This window comes from Aquarana catesbeiana, linkage group LG12 (genome assembly GCF_042186555.1).
Source record: "Aquarana catesbeiana isolate 2022-GZ linkage group LG12, ASM4218655v1, whole genome shotgun sequence".
Taxonomy (NCBI): Eukaryota; Metazoa; Chordata; class Amphibia; order Anura; family Ranidae; genus Aquarana; species Aquarana catesbeiana.
The window spans coordinates 8842370-8863590 of record NC_133335.1 but is presented as its reverse complement, the minus strand read 5'-3'; positions in this window follow the sequence as shown (position 1 = coordinate 8863590).

Here is a 21221-nt window from a genome sequence, read left to right as displayed (position 1 = left end):
TCTTTTAGGCCAAAAAGTTCAATTTTGGTCTCATCTGACCAGATCACCTTCTTCCACATGTTTGCTGTGTCCTCCACATGGCTTCTCACAAACTGCATACGGGACTTCTTATGGCTTTCTTTAAACAATGTTTCTTGCCACTCTTTCATAAAGGGCAGATTTGTGGAGAACACGACTAATAGTTGTCCTGTGGACAGATTCTCCCACCTGAGCTGTGGATCTCTGCAGCTCCTCCAGAGTTACCATGGACTTCTTGGCTCTTCTCTGATGAATGCTCTCCTTGCCCGGCCGGTCAGTTTAGGTGGACGGCCATGTCTTGGTAGGTTTGCAGTTGTGCCATACTCTTTCCATTTTCGGATGATGGATTGAACAGAGCTCCGTGAGATGTTCAAAGTTTGGGATATTTTTGGGATATTTATATATTTTTTTATAACCTAACCCTGCTTTAAGCACTTGCTTACTGGGCACTTAATCCCCCCCCCCCCCCCCCTCCTGCCCAGACCAATTTTCAGCTTTCAGCGCTGTCACACTTTGAATGACAATTGCGCGGTCATACAACACTGTACCCAAATGAAATTTTTATCATTTTTTTCCCACAAATAGAGCTTTCTTTTGGTGGTATTTAATCACAGCTGGGATTTTTATTTTTTGCTAAACAAATAAAAAAAGATGGAAAATTTTGAAAAAAAAAAAAATCATGTTTCATAGTTTGTTATAAAATTTTGCAAACAGGTAATTTTTCTCCTTCATTGATAGGCGCTGATGAGATGGCACTGGTGGGCACTGATAGGCACATTTAAGGCGGCACTGATAGGCACAGTTAAGGTGGCACTGGTAGGCACAGTTAAGGCAGAACTGATAGGCAAAGATAAGGCGGCACTGATGGGGACAGATAAGGCAGCAATGATGGGCACAGATAAGGCAGCACTGATGGACCCTGATGGGTGGCACGGATGGGTGGCACTGATGGGCACTGATAGGTACCACTGATAGGTGGCACTGATGGGCGGCACTGATGGGTGGCACTGATGGGCACTGGTAGGTGACACTGATGGGCACTGATAGGTGGCACTGATGTGCAGCACTGTTGAGACACTGATTGTGGGCACTGATGGGTGGTACTGTGGGCACTGATGGGTAGCATTGTGGGCACTGATGGGTGGCGCTGGTGGGCACTGGTAGGCGGCACTGCTGCCTATTGCTAGGTGGCACTGGTAGAGGGCATAGGTGGGCACTGAGGATCTGGTGGAGCTCGGCGTGATCGTCTTTTTTTCCCTCTTCACGCTGTCAGCGCGAGGAGAAAAAATAGCCCATTACCGGCTCTGTTGATGTCACATGATCAGCTGTCACTGGCTGACAGCTGATCATGTGGTAAGGGGTCGAGATCGACCCCTTACTCCGATCTGTGATCAGGCGAGTCTCATTGACTCGCTGATCACAGGGCGCGCAGGCCGCTCGTGCATGGGACGACGTCAATGGACGTCGTCCCGGCAAAGCAGGTCCGCGCTGTAGCCGTCATTCAGCTATAGCGCGGATCTCTAGTGGTTAAACTTCTCCACAACATTATCCCTGACCTGTCTGGTGTGTTCCTTGGCCTTCATGATGCAGTTTGTTTACCTAGGGTCTCTAAAAAACCTCTGTGGGCTTCACAGAACAGCTCTAGCTCTATTTACTAATTAGGTGACTTCGGAAGGAAATTGGTTCCACTAGATTTTAGTTAGGGGTATCAGAGTAAAGGGGGCTGAATACAAATGTCCCCCCACACTTTTCACATATTTATTTGTAAAAAATGCTGAAAACCATTTATCATTTTCCTTCAACTTCACAATTATGTGGCACTTTGTGTTGGTCTATCACATAAAATTCCAATAAAATACATTTACGTTTTTGGTTGTAACATGACAACATGTGGAAAATTGCAAGGGGTATAAATACTTTTTCACTGTATTTCCTCACTCCTGCTTAGCAGTGCTGCACACTGGTTGTACCTGGACAATGCTCCTATCTCAGTGCAGAAATGACTTGAAACACCCTCAATGCTATGGGCAGCCAGGGACCATGTGATCTGGGCTATTAGGTCATGTGGGATAGCTGTAGGATCAGCAGTTCTTTTTTTTTTTTTTTTATGCCAAGAAAGAGGGAAATATTTATTTAAAATATAGATATGATTTTCTAATGCTGTCAGGCCCCCCGTTGATGCATGTGAAGTGTTCATTTTATTGACAGGTCCTCTTTAACAGCCAGCTCTCACCTAGATGCTCTCTTCTGAAAGAAATAATAGATTGATCCCCCTGCTTGTCTCACGGGTCAGTGCGCCTGGACTAACCCGATGCTGGTAAGTGGAATTTTCCAGGCCGTGTGACATTTCTGCAGATGAACACCTTGCTATTCTGCGTTGAAAGCTCGGCAGGATTATTTCTTTTTTTTTTTTTTTTACCGTTTTGCATTATTGTCCTCCTGAAAGATTTATCCGCAGCGATGAGAAAGCCGCACATAATCTTTTAAGTTTTTCTCCGGTTAAATCTTGACTGTCTTCACCTCAGTGTACTTTGAATTACTTTCCAACTTCATAAAAACAGATTTTCCCTGCAGAGCGAAATGGCGGGACACCCACTGCTGGCCGTACTTCCATTACAGCGGTAATATTTACCGGGAGTAGAAATGTTCTGCTCGGAAGAGAAAAAAAAAGAAAAAAAAAGAAGAAGAAAAGATTTACTTTCAGAACAAAGTTTGCTAAAGGACTCAATTTTCTCTTTGTACGTTTGCAGCACTTCTCAGATTTTAGGTGTTCGGATATTATAAAATGCATAGATGGCGTTGCGTCCTTGGAGTTGCATTACAGCAGGACTGTAGACACAAATAACAACATAAACATAAATGGCCCATTGAGAGATAAAATGACTAAAACAACTTCTGCTGCAATATTCACCTTCAAAACAGAGATTTCCCAGTACCTTTTTATGCCACTAGAGGTCCTCAGTATAATAGGCTGATAGCCAGCATCATTCCGGGTCATCCCGGACCAGCCCCCAACCTGTGACTGGACGTTGAACTGAGAAGTGAGCTCATCTGGCACTGTACTCTTTCCTCCTATCGTCAGTCAATCTCTTTGTACTGTTTCTACCTCTCCAACTTTAGCCCTGCTGTACAGGGGATGCGGGAGGGTGATACCAGGTCACATTCAGGTACTTACACTGCTTTATTAAAAAAAAAAAATTTGAATTATGTTTTAATAATTACAGAGCTGAGGCAGAGGGTTTGAGGCAACTAAGGACTCTTCATGGTACAGCAAAGACTCACATACATATTTGTAAAATAGTATAAATGTATTTAAGACAAAAAAGTCATCATTAAAATGGTCCTATAAAGGGAAATATATACTACACAGAATTAAATCTCTGAAGAGGAACTAGGCACTTGGACGCATGTCCACCCAGACAGGAGGACCATGGATCTTGTCCTATGTCAGTTCAACCTCGACATGTTTTGCGGTGTGACCGCTTCTTCAGGAGAATACTTCAGAGGATAATGTGTGTAAACATCTCTACAAAAGACAGGTGAAAAATAGGAGCTTACCAAGTCTGGTCCAGTCTTTGGTAAGCTCCTATTATTCATCTTATACGGGAACGTCTATGTTCTGGGGATCATTTATGTTATACATTACCCAGGGGCGGACTGACCATTCGGCCACTCGGGCACTGCCCGAGGGCCCCCGGGCCACTAGGGGGCCCCATCAGGGTTGCCAGCCTCAGTAAAACCAGGGACAGTATGTAAAAATCAGTGTTTTTTTTAAATCTGTCTCTGAAATGTCCCTTACGGACATCTTTTTGGTCTAAAAAATCCCGAGATTATAGCTGCCCCACCTCTCCAGTACCTTCTCAGCCAATAGAAACATATCTGCCTATACTGTGTGTACATGTATGTGTATACTGTGTGGTTGTATACTATGTGTGTGTATACTGTGTGGCCCCATAATCTCTGATTGCCTTGGGGCCCCATAATCTCCTATTGCCCGGGGGCCCCATGAGTTGTCAGTCCGCATATGACATTACCTGATTTGAGAGCTGGATTTTGAACTGGCCAATTTCTATGGCAGAACGGATCTGGGCCTTGCATATGTTCTAATCCATGCTTTATGTATATGTTGTTTGTTCTTTAACCTCATCATCTATTATCTGTCTTTTGTAGAGATGTTTACACACATTATCCTCTGAAGTATACTCCTGAAGAAGCGGTCACACCGCGAAACATGTCAAGGTTGAACTGACATAGGACAAGGTACAAGGTCTCCTGTCTGGGTGGACATGTGTCCAAGTGTCTAGTTCCTCTTCAGAGATTTAATACTGTGTATTATATATTTCCATATATAGGACCGTTTTAATGATGATTTTTTTGTCTAAAATAAATTTATACCTTTTTACAAATATGTATGTGAGTCTTTGCTGTACCATGAAGAGGCCTTAGTTGCCTCAAACCCTCTGCCTCACGGTACATTTTGTTTATGTTTTCAGTTTAGTAGCGCTATCATAATTACAGAGCTGTGTTCATTTTTGTTGAGAGTTCAGCTATATATATATATATATATACATCTGAAGTTCAGCTTTCATCTTTGTATTTTGAAGGGTGGGCGGAGCTTACAGAATCAAGTGACAAGAGACAGCAGTCCTGATACCTGTTCATGTTTAGGTGGTTACATTTTAAAAAAATTCGTTTAATTATGTTTTTAAAGTGGAGTTCCGGCCGAAATATGAATTTGAATAAAAATGCCCCTAGAATACTCATGCCTCATGCAATGTAACAAAGGCATGCTGTAAACTATGCCCAGTTTTCTATTTGTGCAGCATCGTTTTCTTACTTTGTGAAGTTCATGCACAGCGCGGCCATCTCTCAGTGTGGGCATCTGAAGCCACAGTGTCCTTCTTCCTGGATTCCATGCATGCTGGCTACCCAGCATGCACCTGCCAATCTTGTGCATGTGTAGTGTGGTGCAGTCTTGGTTAGCTTGCCATGGTCAGCTTTCCATAGATGGCAATGTTAAATGTTACTGGAGCCGTGCGTGCCATACCAAGCTGACCAAGAATTTCCATAGACATGAATGTTAAATGTTAGGGGAGCAGTGCCATGCCAAGCTGACCAAGATTTTCCATAGATGGCAATGTTAAATGTTACGGGAGCAGCGCCATGCCAAGCTGACCAAGATTTTCCATAGCTGGCAATGTTAAATCTTAGGGGAGCAGCGCCATGCCAAGCTGACCAAGATTTTCCATAGAGCCAATATTAAATGTTATGGGAGCAGTGCCATGCCAAGCTGACCAAGATTTTCCATAGCTGGCAATGTTAAATCTTAGGGGAGCAGTGCCATGCCAATCTGACCAAGATTTTCCATAGAGCCAATATTAAATGTTATGGGAGCAGTGCCATGCCAAGCTGACCAAGATTTTCCATAGCTGGCAATGTTAAATCTTATGGGAGCAGTGCCATGCCAATCTGAACCAAGGTTTTCCATAGAAGCCAATATTAAATGTTACGGGAGCAGTGCCAGGCCAAGCTGTGCAGGATCTCCCAGCAGCCAATGCAAAACAGGAAATGACATATGGCGCCGCGGCCCCTAAAGGAGGAAGTGAAATTAGATATAGGCATAAATCAGGTAACCGAACAGAAAAAAAATAAATTGCCAATTCATTTTAAGGATGCACATTAGTGCTGCATGGTGAGGAGTGAAAAATGTGGGTGGAACTCCACTTTAATGATTACAATCTGGCCAGCATCATTTAACCCTCTTCCTCTGACCCCAAGTTGTGCAGGACCTGCCCCCAGCATGTGATTGGACAGTGAAAGAGAAGAATCAAAGTGATGAGGTCATCTCTGCGACACTCTGCTCTCTGCTACACTCCGCATGCTTTATGTCAGCACATGGACTGATTGTCTCTTTGTGCTGCTTCATCCTCTTACAGTCCAGCCCTGCTGTACAGGGAATGCAAGAGGCAGATACCAAAAATGCGATGGAAAATCTTCCAATGGGGACCCTAGTTCTGGTAATAACTCTCTGAAAGGGGAACTCCGCTTAGTTTTCTCTCACGTCCTGTTGTGTCTCTTGGACAGAAAGCGAAGGGAAATCTCCCCAACAGGGCATGGACAGCTTAAAATACGGTTGTACCCTTTAACCGGCACTATCCAAAACTAGCAGAGAACAATTTTGGGTTATATATTCGCTTAAAGTTTATATTTTTAAAACCAACATTTCATATTGTGTGTTCCATCTATATTTTACAAAAAAATGTAATACATGACAAAGGATTCCCAGAGCTCACCAGGTTTATAAACAGACAACATGGTATAAGCTCTCTCCTTTCAGGCATGCTGTCTCTAAATGAAACCTAAAACTGTGCCATATGGAAGAGGGGGGAGTAGTCACTGCTCTGCCTCATTCACTTGTTCTGACTTTGAACGTGTGTGAAGAGGGAAGAGAAACTGCTTTCATTCATTTGTGTGTATAAAGGGAGAGGAGTCACTCTTGTTACTCATTTTTCTGCTTACTCATTTTTGTGTGTAAAAAGGGGAGGAGTCACTGCTTTTACTCATTCATGTGTGTATAGGGGAGGAGTCACTGTTCTGACTCATTTGTGAATGTAAAGAGGGAGGAGTCACTTCACTGACTCATTTGTGAATGTAAAGAGGGAGGAGTCACTTCACTGACTCATTTGTGCACCTAAAGGGGGATGAGTCACTGCTTTTACTTATTCGTATGTATAAACGGGAGGAGTCACTGCTTTGGCTCGTTTGTGTAAAGGAGGGGGGGCACTCCACTGACTCGTTTTGTGTGTAAAAATGGGAGGAGTCACTGCTTTTACATAGTCATGTGAGTAAAGGGGAGAAGTCACTGCTCTGGCAGATTTGTGTATATAAAGGGGAGAAGTCACTGCTCTAGCAGATTTGTGTATATAAAGGGGAGGAGTCACTGCTCTGGCAGATTTGTGTATATAAAGGGGAGAAGTCACTGCTCTGGCAGATTTGTGTATATAAAGGGGAGGAGTCACTGCTCTGGCAGATTTGTGTATATAAAGGGGAGAAGTCACTGCTCTGGCAGATTTGTGTATACAAAGGGGAGAAATCACTGCTCTGGCAGATTTGTGTATATAAAGGGGAGGAGTCACTGCTCTAGCAGATTTGTGTATGTAAAGGGAAGGAGTCACTGTTCTGGCAGATTTGTGTATATAAAGGGGAGGAGTCAATGCTCTAGTAGATTTGTGTATATAAAGGGGAGAAGTCACTGCTCTAGCAGATTTGTGTATGTAAAGGGGAGGAGTCACTGTTCTGGCAGATTTGTGTATATAAAGGGGAGAAGTCACTGCTCTAGCAGATTTGTGTATACAAAGGGGAGAAATCACTGCTCTGGCAGATTTGTGTATATAAAGGGGAGGAGTCACTGCTCTGGCAGATTTGTGTATATAAAGGGGAGAAGTCACTGCTCTAGCAGATTTGTGTATGTAAAGGGGAGAAGTCACTGCTCTGGCAGATTTGTGTATATAAAGGGGAGGAGTCAATGCTCTAGCAGATTTGTGTATATAAAGGGAAGGAGTCACTGCTCTGGCAGATTTGTGTATATAAAGGGGAGGAGTCACTGCTCTAGCAGATTTGTGTATGTGAAGGGGAGAAGTCACTGCTCCGAATAGTTTGTGTATGTAAAGGGGAGAAGTCACTGCTCCAAATAGTTTGTGTATGTAAAGTGGAGGAGTCATTGCTCTAATTTGTGTATGTAAAGGGGAGGAGTTACTGCTCTGACTCATTTGTTTATGTAAACGGGGAGGAGTCACTGCTCTGACTTATTTGTGTATGTAAAGAGGGAGGAGTCACCGCTCCAAATAATTTGTGTATGTAAAGGTGAGGAGTTACTGCTCCAAATAGTTTGTGTGTGTAAAGGGGAGGAGTTACTGCTCCAAATAGTTTGTGTGTGTAAAGGTGCGGAGTTACTGCTCCAAATAGTTTGTGTGTGTAAAGGGGAGGAGTTATTGCTCCAAATAGTTTGTGTGTGTAAAGGGGAGGAGTTACTGCTCCAAATAGTTTGTGAATGTAAAGGGGAGGCGTTACTGCTCCAAATAATTTGTGTATGTAAAGGGGGAGGAGTTACAGTTTCAAATTTGTGTATGTAAAGGGGAGGAGTTACTGCTCCAAATAGTTTGTGTATGTAAAGGGGAGGAGTTACTTCTCCAAATAGTTTGTGTATGTAAAGGGGAGGAGTCACTGCTCCAAATAATTTGCGTGTGTAAAGGGGAGGAGCCACTGCTCCACTGCAGAAGAGAAACATCAGGTCTCCTGCCCTGCCAGACCAGGCTGTGCTGTGTGACAGAGCTGTGTAAACCTCAGGACTGGATGGACTGGAGTACAAATCCTTGGCAGGTAAGGCTCCTCTCATAAATGTATTTAGCTGTTTTCCCGTAATTCAACTTTAACCGACTCAGATATTATACTTTATGCGTAAGGTCCATGACTCTTCTGTATCCCTCTCAGGAAAACGCTCAGACATCTCCTTTTAAGCTATTACAAGGATAGACGTAAGACCAGATAGGAAGGAATGTTGTTGACTGAAGAGCTTGCCATCTAATGCTGGGGTTGTGCAGGCGGAAAGTAATATGGCGCGCTCCCTGCTGTGTGGGCTAATGTGCAGGGACAGCTGGGTAATCTCAGCCGGCCGTGTTGTGGGAGATGGCTCTTGTTTACTCGGGGGGAATGTTACGATCGGTATGCCCATTCTGCCCGCCGGGTGGGCTGTACGAGGACCCCCGACCGGCACATCACAGGGCATTCACGGGGCATGAATATTTCAGCGATGTGTGAATCCGGTGGCGTCCCCGCTCTATTTTATATGCAGGCACAGGTGGCTCAGTGCGCAAGACATGAGAATTCAATCGTTCAGAATTATTATTACTAATTATTATTACTATTATTATTAATTATTATTATTATGAACTCCAGGCACACATTAATGCGGCTCCATAATCATTAATACAAGCAGTGTATGGACCTGGAGGTGACGTAGTATCAGCCTCCTGCAGTCTACTGTGCAGCAGAGCCCGGAGAGGGGGTGAGGGAAGCAGCACAAGGAGCCAATAACGTGTGCTGCAGTACAAGAAGCATGCTGATGGGAGGAGAGAGAAGAGTGACAGAGAGCTGAGCTCATCAGTGTGCTGCTTTACTACCACTATCTAGTCATAGGCTGTAAGAGAAAGTGAAACTGCAGCAGGGAAAAAGCAGGTCTCCTCCCCTGCCAGGTAGGGCAATGCTGTATACAGTTCTTATATACCGTATGTATCTCTTATGGATCTTTAGTTCTTTATCTGGAGTTGAGTTTTAATATTACTATGGTTGTTATTTGTATGATTATTATTATTATTGTTAATATTATTATTATTATTATTGCTGTTGTTGATAATGATGATAATAATGTAATATCAAATTATTATTATCCATAATAAAAAAGTAATATCAAATTAACAATAATAATATTATTAATAATAAAAAAAATAATTATTATTAATAATATTAATACAAAATATTGATTATGATGATGGTAATCATAATAAAAATAACCATAATAAAAAGTAATTATAATATTACATTGTTATTATTATTAGTAGTATTAAGTATTAATTAACTATAATAAAAAGGTAATAACAAATGTGTATTATTAACCACAATTAAAAATATATATATATATATATATATATTATTATTATTTTTATTAATATTGTTGAGTAATATGATGCTGATAATAACAATAATAATAGCCATAATAAAAAAGTATTACATCATCATTATTATTCTTATTATTATTATTATTATTATTAATGCTGATTATGATTACGCTCATAATAATAATTATAATAACCATAATAAAAAAGTTAAATACTATTATTATTATTATTAATAACAATAATATTAACTTAACTATACTTAAAAAGTAATAATAATACATTATTATTATTATTATTATTATTATTATTGTTAATAATAATAATAAAATTAATAATGATCATAATAATAACCATAATAAAATGTAATTATAATGTTACATTATTATTAATAATATTATGATTATTATTATTATTATTCATAACTATAATAAAAAGGTAATAACAAATTTGTATTATTACTATTATTATTAATCACAATTTAAAAAAAAAAAATAATAATACTTTATTATTATTTTTATTGATAATGTTGATTATGATGATGCCGATAATGCTCATAATAACCATAAAAAAAGTAAAATAGTATTATTATTATTTTTTTAACTATAATTTTAAAAAAGTAATAATAATACATGAATAATAATAATAATGATTATGATTATGTTAATAGCCATTATAAAAAGTAATTATAATATTAAATAATTATTTTTATTAATAACTTTAATAAAAGGGTAATAACAAATTCGTATTATTATTATTATTAACCACAATTTAAAAAAATTATTATAATACCTTATTATTCTTTTTAATAATAATGTGGATTATGATGATGCTAATAATAATAATAATAATAATAATAATAATAATAATAAGTTAGCACTTTTTTATTATGGTCATTATTATTATTATTATTATTATTATTAATAATATTAATAATAATAACCATAATAAAAAAGTGCAAACTTATTATTATTATTATTATTAGCATCACCATAATCCACATTATTAATAAAATAATAATAATGTATTATAATAATATTTTTAAATTACAGTTAATAATAATAATACTATTTTATTTTTTATTATGTTATTATAATTATTATTATGAGCATCATCATAATCAACATTATTATTAATAATAATAATGATAATAATAATAATAATAATAACCATAATAAAATAGTGCTAACTTATTATTATTATTATTATTAATAATGTTGATTATGATGATGCTCATAATTATAATAACCATAATGAAAAAGTAAAATAGTATTAGTATCATTATTATTAACTGTAATTTAAAAAAAGTAATAATAATACATTATTATTAATAATAATGTTGATTATGATGATGCTGATAATAATAATAGGAAAATTATTATTATTTTTATTGTTGTTAATATTAGTATTATTATCAACTAAAATAATAATATTAATCTATAACAATCATTATTATCAAAAGAACTTCTATCATCCTGAGGAAGTGCCGGCTACCAAAACTGTTCTGACCAGGTTACAGGTGGCTTGTGTTCCAGTTGCAGTGGCTGTTCAGAAAGGATGTTAATTGCAGCACCCGGCACAACAGACATCATAAAACAAGACGAACAAGTCAGATGATTTTTTTTTTGGATATTTTTAACGTTAACAACTTTGGCGTCTGAACATTACACTGAGAGTGAAGGTGGAGAGCGGAAGTGACTGACACGATATCCTGACTGTAAATGAGTGTTGTCTCTCCTAACATGTCGCCAAAAATATCATCCACTAAAACTTGGTTTATGTAAATAGCATTAATTTTGAACCTATGGCAATAACAGTATCTGAACACTGGACTTACTATTACTTACTAGGATGCCGCCAGGAGGGTGGTGGTGAAATTTTGACCCCGAATCCCCCCCCCCCCCTTTACTCTTACTTTGGGGACACCAAGTTCAGCCACAGAGTGAACTGAAAATTTTTGAACCTCCAAAAGCCTTATTTAGGTCATTGGAAATTTAGAGCAGGCTCAAAATTTTTTTTTATATGGGTTTTGGAAGGGGTTGGAGGCGTTGGCGTGTCAGACATCAGCAGTAAAAATATGTGTAAAAGTAGGGTAGGAAGTAATGGGAGCTGGGATAAGTAGATGTTACTAAGAGTTTGGGCCTAGCAGGTGGCAGGAGACATGGAGTAGCAAGGTAACATCAGCAGTAGGCAATAATGCACAAGTAGGGTGAGCCACTCATTCCAAAAATTGTACCAGGGATTTTAAGACATTTCTGAGAGTTTGGACCTGGAGGGTGGCAGGAACCTTGGGATGGCAAGATAACAACAGCAGTAGGCATGGATGCACAAGTAGGGTGAGCTACTCATTTCAAAATGTGCATCAGAGATACTAAGATAATTACTCCATTTAGGCTTGGGGGGTTGAAGGAACCTTGAGGTGGGCAAAGTAACAGCAGTAGGCAGGGATGCAAAAGTGGGGTGAGCTACTCATTCCAAAATTTGTAGCAGGCATAAGTAGATGTACGTCAGAGTTTTGGCCTGGCAGGTGGCAGGAGTAGCAAGGCGCCAACAGCAGTAGTGCACAAGTAGGTTGAGCCACTCATTCCAAAAATTGTACCAGAGATACTAAGATAATTACTCAGTTTGAGCTTGGTGGGGTTGAAGGAACCTTGGGGTAGCAAGGTAACAACAGCAATAGGCATTGGTGCACTAGTAGGTTGAGCCACTCATTCCAAAAATCGTACCAGAGATATGACACTACTCAGAATTGTGCCTGGAGGGTGGCAGGAACGTTGGGGTGACAACATAACAGTAGCAGTAGGCATGGGTGTACAAGTCGGTTTAGTTACTCATGCCAAAAACTGTACCAGAAATACTAAGATATTTACTCCACTTGGGCTTTACTCATAACAACAGCAGTAGGCATTGGTGGACAAGTAGGTTGAGCCACTCATTCCAAAATTTGTACCACAGATACTAAGATAATTACTTTGTCCAGGCTTGGGGAGTTGAAGGAACATTGGGGTTAATAAGAGTTTTGACCTGGCAGATAGGAGGAGACATGGGGGTTGATTTACTAAAGGGAAAAAGACTGTGCACTTTGAAAGAGCAGTTTCTCCAGAGCTTAGTAAATGAGCAGAAGCTCTGCTGACTTCCATCATCCAATCACATGCAAGCAAAAATGCTGTTTTTTTTATTTTCCTTGCACAGGATTGGGTACTCTTTCCAAAGTCAAGCCTTACCTCATTTACTAAGCTCTGGGGCAATTGCACTCACAGAGGGCAACTGCACTCTGCAAAGTGCACAGTCTATTTGGCTTTAGTAAATCAATCCCATGGAGTAGCAAGGTAACAACAGCAGTAGTGCACAAGTAGGTTGAGCCACTCACTCAAAAAATTGTACCAGAGGTACTAAGATAATTACTCAGTTTGAGCTTGGTGGGGTTGAAGGAACCATGGGATGGCAAGGTAACAACAGCAATAGGCATTGGTGCACAAGTAGGTTGAGCCACTCATTCCAAAAATCGTACCAGAGATATTAGGACACTACTCAGAATTTGTACCTGGAGGGTGGCAGGAACGTTGGGGTGACAACGTAACAGTAGCATTAGGCATGGGTGTACAAGTCGGTTTAGCTACTCATGCCAAAAACTGTACCAGAAATACTAAGATATTTACTCTATTTGGGCTTGGGGGTTTGAAGGAACCTTGGGGCGGTAAGGTAACAACAGCACTAGGCATTGGTGGACAAGTAGGTTGAGCCACTCATTCCAAAATTTGTACCACAGATACTAAGATAATTACTTTTTCCAGGCTTGGGGAGTTGAAGGAACCTTGGGGTTAATAAGAGTTTTGACCTGGCAGATAGGAGGAGACATGGAGTAGCAAGGTATCAACAGCAGTAGTGCACAAGTAGGTTGAGCCACTCATTCCAAAAATTGTACCAGAGATACTAAGATAATTACTCAGTTTGAGCTTGGTGGGGTTGAAGGAACCTTGGGGTGGCAAGGTAACAACAGCAATAGGCATTGGTGCACAAGTAGGTTGAGCCACTCATTCCAAAAATCGTACCAGAGATATTAGGACACTACTCAGAATTTGTGCCTGGAGGGTGGCAGGAACGTTGGGGTGACAACGTAACAGTAGCATTAGGCATGGGTGTACAAGTCGGTTTAGCTACTCATGCCAAAAACAGTACCAGAAATACTAAGATATTTACTCCATTTGGGCTTGGGGGGGTTTTAAGGAACCTTGGGGTGGCAAGGTAACAACAGCAGTAAAGCATGGGTGTGCACATGAAGGATGAGCCACTTATGCCAAAAATTTGACTCAGTTTGGGATGGGGGGGGGGGGGGGGGGTTGAAGGAACCTTGGGGTGGCAAGGTAATAACAGCAGTAGGCATTGGTGGACAAGTAGGTTGAGCCACTCATTCCAAAAGTTGTACCACAGATACTAAGATAATTACTTTGTCCAGGCTTGGGGAGTTGAAGGAACCGTGGGGTTAATAAGAGTTTTGACCTGTCAGATAGGAGGAGACATGGAGTAGCAAGGTAAGAACAGCAGTAGTGCACAAGTAGGTTGAGCCACTCATTCCAAAAATTGTACCAGAGATACTAAGATAGTTACTCAGTTTGAGCTTGGTGGGGTTGAAGGAACCTTGGGGTGGCAAGGTAACAACAGCAATAGGCACTGGTGCACAAGTAGGTTGAGCCACTCGTTCCAAAAATTGTACCAGATACTAAGATAATTACTCAGTTTGAGCTTGGTGGGGTTGAAGGAACCTTGGGGTGGCAAGGTAACAACAGCAATAGGCATTGGTGCACAAGTAAGTTGAGCCACTCATTCCAAAAATCGTACCAGAGATATGACACTACTCAGAATTGTGCCTGGAGGGTGGCAGGAACGTAGGGGTGACAACGTAACAGTAGCAGTAGGCATGGGTGTACAAGTCGGTTTAGCTACTTATGCCAAAAACTGTACCAGAAATACTAAGGTATTTACTCCATTTGGGCTTGGGGGTTTGAAGGAACCTTGGGTCGGCAAGGTAACAGCAGCAGTAGGCATTGGTGGGCAAGTAGGTTGAGCCACTCATTCCAAAATTTTTACCACAGATACTAAGATAATTACTTTGTCCAGGCTTGGGGAGTTGAAGGAACCTTGGGGTTAATAAGAGTTTTGACCTGGCAGATAGGAGGAGACATGAAGTAGCAAGGTAACAACAGCAGTAGTGCACAAGTAGGTTGAGCCACTCATTCCAAAAATTGTACCAGAGATACTAAGATAATTACTCAGTTTAAGCTTGGTGGGGTTGAAGGAATCTTGGAGGTGGCCTGGGTAACAACAGCAATAGGCACTGGTGCACATGTAGGTTGAGCCACTCATTCTAAAAATCGTACCAGAGATATTAGGACACTACTCAGAATTTGTGCCTGGAGGGTGGCAGGAACGTTGGGGTGACAACGTAACAGTAGCATTAGGCATGGGTGTACAAGTCGGTTTAGCTACTCATGCCAAAAACTGTACCAGAAATACTAAGATATTTACTCTATTTGGGCTTGGGGGTTTGAAGGAACCTTGGGGCGGTAAGGTAACAACAGCACTAGGCATTGGTGGACAAGTAGGTTGAGCCACTTATTCCAAAAGTTGTACCACAGATACTAAGATAATTACTTTGTCCAGGCTTGGGGAGTTGAAGGAACCGTGGGGTTAATAAGAGTTTTGACCTGTCAGATAGGAGGAGACATGGAGTAGCAAGGTAAGAACAGCAGTAGTGCACAAGTAGGTTGAGCCACTCATTCCAAAAATTGTACCAGAGATACTAAGATAGTTACTCAGTTTGAGCTTGGTGGGGTTGAAGGAACCTTGGGGTGGCAAGGTAACAACAGCAATAGGCACTGGTGCACAAGTAGGTTGAGCCACTCGTTCCAAAAATTGTACCAGATACTAAGATAATTACTCAGTTTGAGCTTGGTGGGGTTGAAGGAACCTTGGGGTGGCAAGGTAACAACAGCAATAGGCATTGGTGCACAAGTAAGTTGAGCCACTCATTCCAAAAATCGTACCAGAGATATGACACTACTCAGAATTGTGCCTGGAGGGTGGCAGGAACGTAGAGGTGACAACGTAACAGTAGCAGTAGGCATGGGTGTACAAGTCGGTTTAGCTACTTATGCCAAAAACTGTACCAGAAATACTAAGGTATTTACTCCATTTGGGCTTGGGGGTTTGAAGGAACCTTGGGTCGGCAAGGTAACAGCAGCAGTAGGCATTGGTGGGCAAGTAGGTTGAGCCACTCATTCCAAAATTTTTACCACAGATACTAAGATAATTACTTTGTCCAGGCTTGGGGAGTTGAAGGAACCTTGGGGTTAATAAGAGTTTTGACCTGGCAGATAGGAGGAGACATGAAGTAGCAAGGTAACAACAGCAGTAGTGCACAAGTAGGTTGAGCCACTCATTCCAAAAATTGTACCAGAGATACTAAGATAATTACTCAGTTTAAGCTTGGTGGGGTTGAAGGAATCTTGGAGGTGGCAGGGTAACAACAGCAATAGGCACTGGTGCACAAGTAGGTTGAGCCACTCATTCTAAAAATCGTACCAGAGATATTAGGACACTACTCAGAATTTGTGCCTGGAGGGTGGCAGGAACATTGGGGTGACAACGTAACAGTAGCAGTAGGCATGGGTGTACAAGTCGATTTAGCTACTCTTGCCAAAAACTGTACCAGAAGTACTAAGATATTTACTCCATTTGGGCTTGGGGGTTTTGAAGGAACCTTGGGGTGGCAAGGTAACAACAGCAGTAGGCATTGGTGGACAAGTAGGTTGAGCCACTCATTCTACCAGGGATAGCAAGATAATGTTTAGGGGCATAGGTGTGCGCAGCCTATTGTATTAGGGTATGCACCCCAAAGCTCAAACACACACGCCTTTCTCTGCAGCCTCAGCTGCACGGGACAGTTAATGAATGGGAAGTGCTCTGTGGTGAGCGGCTTCCTGTTCATTCACAAACTGAAGCATAGTAAATACAGTTTTTCTATGCTTCCATTTTGAATGGACACAGTGAGTGAGTGTATATACTGTGTTCATTTAGAAAAGGAAGGGGTCGTTAAATTACATATTTACTAGTCCCTTCACCTGCTGTCCATCCTGAAACATCCTCCAGGGGGAGAGGGGAGGAGGGAAGCCAGCAGCACTGCAGGGCAGGGGGGCCAACAGGAAAGGGGGAATCCCGGGCAGTAGGGGGAATTGGTACCTCACATAGTGATTAGGGTGTGCCCAGGCACACCTGGCACACCCCCTGCGCACGCCTATGTTTAGGGGGTTGGACCTGGCAGATGGCAGGAGAAGGATGCCAAGATGGCGATGTGAGCCACTTCTTCCAAAAAATGTGTAGCAGACACAAAGTTGGGGCCTGGGCGAGGAAACCGAACTGCCAAAAACAATTCCGATTTGGCTGAGAACATGTTTTAGGCCCCTGTGAGTCTTCTATAGACAATTTTTTTTTTTATTACGGTTTCTAAGTCCTACCCCGTGTATCCAGGCATTAGCATGCTGTTTTTTATTTTCCGTTCTACTTTATTAAATCTTATTAATATAAGGAAAGTAATTATTATGTGCCTCTCTTTGTTTAGAGCCAGGGGGGGGAAGTAATGCGGCGATGTCATTAGCGGTCACCTGACTCATTATTATAATTGATTGCCTGGCTGGATCCAGCAAGGCGTCTCGATGGGGAGGCTCAATACAGATTTTATTTACTTAACAACGCAAAGTCTGCGCAGACGCCGCATGAGGAGCGCGGAGAGAGTACTAAGAGTACATTACTAGAAGACTGGGATGGGGCTTCCCGAGGACTGGGAGGGGGGGGGGGGGGCATTTGGCTTCAAGATAAATGGGTAGGAGACATCATGTACAAGGTGTAATGGTGCCCCAACACACCCTGCCGGCATCCCCCCAGGGTATTTTATTGCACAGATATGAATCATCGGTGTATGGCAGGTGCCATTTGTTTTGAGCCACAAGCATATGCAGGTCTGTATACATAACACAGCAATGGAAATATGGTACAGCAAGGGCACAACATATGAAAAGTATGAAAGCAGACCTAGCATTAGATTTTATATCTTTAATGGAAAGTACATTCCTGTTAAGTACTGTGTGAGAGGTCACAGTGCTGCTGCCCCCCGACAATGCCTTCGTCTGCTTCTCGTTCCAAATGGACAGCGCCATCTTTGTCCAGACATCACTCAGCGTCGGCATCTACTTTCCCGACTGAGAAGCAGTTCTCGGCTGTGTTCGCAAATGTCTGGCACAGAAAAAAACTTTTAACTTGCTACAAAGTTACAATTTACCATCTGGTCACTGGGGAAGAGGAGACTGAGGAAATGCTTTCTTTAGCCTGCAGCAGACTGATGACATCATCTCAGCCTAGGGAAAGTCACCAACCATGTAAATCCTGGCGCCTGTGCAGTTTTTTGGCTGTGTTCACACATGTCTGACACAAATCAGTCCTTGATGAAGCCGCTCACGTTGTGACTTGCTACAAAGTGTACAGTCTGATCACCGGGGGAGAGGAGACTGAGGAAATGCTTCCTTCTGCCTGCAGCAGACAGATTACATCATCTCAGCCTAGGAAAAGTCATTGACTGGAAGTCAAGGACAGCTTTTTAATGGCAAAAACTGATACGGTTTCTCTACAGTGCCCATCAATACAGCCTCATCAGTGCCCATCAATGCAGCCTCATCAGTGCAGCCTCATCAGTGCCCATCAGTGCAGCCTCATCAATGCCCATCAGTACAGCCTCATCAGTGCCCATCAGTGCAGTCTCTTCAGTGCCCATCAGTAGAGCCTATCAGTGCCCATTAATACAGCCTCATCCGTGCCCATCAGTGCAGCCTCATCAGTGCCCATCAATACAGCATAATCAGTGCCCATCAGTACACCCTCATCAATGCAGTCTCTTCAGTGCCCATCAGTGCAGCCTCATCAGTGCCCATCAATACAGCCTCATCAGTGCCCATCAGTGCAGTCTCATCAGTGCTCATCATTACAACCTCATCCATGCTCATCAGTGCAGTCTCATCAATGCCCATCAGTGCAGTCTCATCATTGCCCATCAGTACAGCCTCATCAGTGCCCATCAGTGCAGTCTCTTGAGAGCCCATCAGTACAGCCTATCAGTGTCCATTAATGCAGCCTCATCAGTGCCCAACAATGCAGCCTCATCAATGCCCATTAGTGCGGCCTCATCAGTGCAGTATCATCAGTGCCCATCAGTGCAGCCTCATCGGTGCAGTCTCATCAGTGCCCATCAGTGCAGTCTCATCCATGCCCATCAGTGCAGCCTCATCCGTGCCCACCAGTGCAGCCTTATCAGTGCCCACCAGTGCAACCTCATCAGTTCCCATCAGTGCAGCCTCATCAGTGCCCATCAATACAGCCTCATCAGTGCCCATCAGTACAGCCTCATCAGTGCTCATCAGTGCAGTCTCTTCAGTGCCCATCAGTGCAGCCTCATCAGTGCCCATCAATACAGCCTCATCAGTGCAGTCTCATCAGTCCCCATCATTACAATCTCATCCATGCCCATCAGTGCAGTCTCATCAGTGCCCATCAGTGCAGCCTCATCAGTGAGGTCTCTTCAGTGCCCATCAGTACAGCCTCATCAGTGCCCATCAGTGCAGTCTCATCAGTGCCCATCAATGCAGCCTCATCAGTGCCCATCAATGCAGCCTCATCCAAGCCCATCAGTGCAGTATCATCAGTACCCATCAGTGCAGCCTCATCAGTGCAGTCTCATCAGTGTCCAGCATTGCAGTCTCATCAGTGCCCATCAGTGCAGTCTCATCAGTGTCCATCAGTACAGCCTCATTAGTGTCCATCAGTGCAGCCTCATCAGTGCCCATCAGTACAGCCTCATCAGTGCCCATCAGTGCAGTCTCTTCAGTGCCCATCAGTACAGCCCATCAGTGCCCATCAATACAGCCTCATCCATGCCCATCAGTGCATCAGTGACCATCAATATAGCATAATCAGTACCCATCAGTACAGCCTCATCAATGCAGTCTCTTCAGTGCCCATCAGTGCAGCCTCATCAGTGCCCATCAATACAGCCTCATCAGTGCCCATCAGTGCAGTCTCATCAGTGCTCATCATTACAATCTCATCCATGCCCATCAGTGCAGTCTCATCAGTGCCCATCAGTGAAGTCTCATCAGTGCCCATCAGTGCAGTCTCATCAGTGCCCATCAATGCAGCCTCATCAGTGCCCAACAATGCAGCCTCATCAATGCCCATCAGTGCGGCCTCATCAGTGCAGTATCATCAGTGCTGCAGTCTCATCAGTGCCCATTAGTGCAGTCTCATCAGTGCCCATCAGTGCAGTCTCATCAGTGCCCATCAGTACAGCGTCATCAGTGCCCATCAGTGCAGTCTCTTCAGTGCCCATCAATACAGCCTCATCAGTGCCCATCAGTGCAGCATTATCAGTGCCCATCAATACAGCCTCATCAGTGCCCATAAATACAGCCTCATCAGTGCCCATCAGTACATCCTCATCAGTGCCCATCAGTGCAGTCTCTTCAGTGCCCATCAGTGCAGCCTCATCAGTGCCCATCAATACAGCCTCATCAGTGCAGTCTCATCGGTGCCTATCATTACAATCGCATCCATGCCATCAGTGCAATCTCATCAGTACCCATCAGTACAGCCTCATCAGTGCAGTCTCATCAGTGCCCATCAATGCAGCCTCATCAGTGCCCATCAATGCAGCCTCATCAAAGCCCATCAGTGCAGCCTCATCAGTGTAGTATCATCAGTACCCATCAGTGCAGCCTCATCTGTGCAGTCTCATCAGTGCCCATCAGTACAGCCTCATCAGTGCCCATCAGTACAGCCTCATCAGTGCCCATCAATGCAGCCTCATCACTGCCCATCAGTGCAGATTTATCGGTGCAGTATCATCAGTGCCCATCAGTGCAGTCTCCTCAGTGCCCATCAGTGCAGTCTCATCAGTGCCCATCAGTACAGCCTCATCAGTGCCCATCAGTGCAGTCTCCTCAGTGCCCATCAGTGCAACCCCATCAGTGCCCATCGATGCAGCCTCATCAATGCCCATCAGCCTCATCAGTGCAGTCTCATCAGTGCCCATCAGCGCACCCTCGTCAGTGCCCCTCAATGCAGCCTCATCAGTGCCCATGTGAAGAAGAAAAACTACTTATTTGCAAATTCGAATAGAAAGGGTTTTTTTGTTCAAAATGTTTGTTTGTCATTTGTTTAGAACAAAAAAAGCCCAGTAGTGATTAAATAGCACCAGAAAAAAGCTCTATTTACGTGAAAAAAAATGATAAAAATGTCATATAGGTACAGCGTTGTATGACCGCGCAATTGTCATTCACAGTGAAAGCTGAAAATTGGCCCCGGGCAGGAAGGGGGTGAAAGTGCTCGGTACTGAAGGGGTTAAAATACCCGCTAAGTGGAAATACAGCAGAGCTGACTTTTGTTCAATGATGTGAAGTCTTATGACATCATAGTAGGTGATGGCCCAGG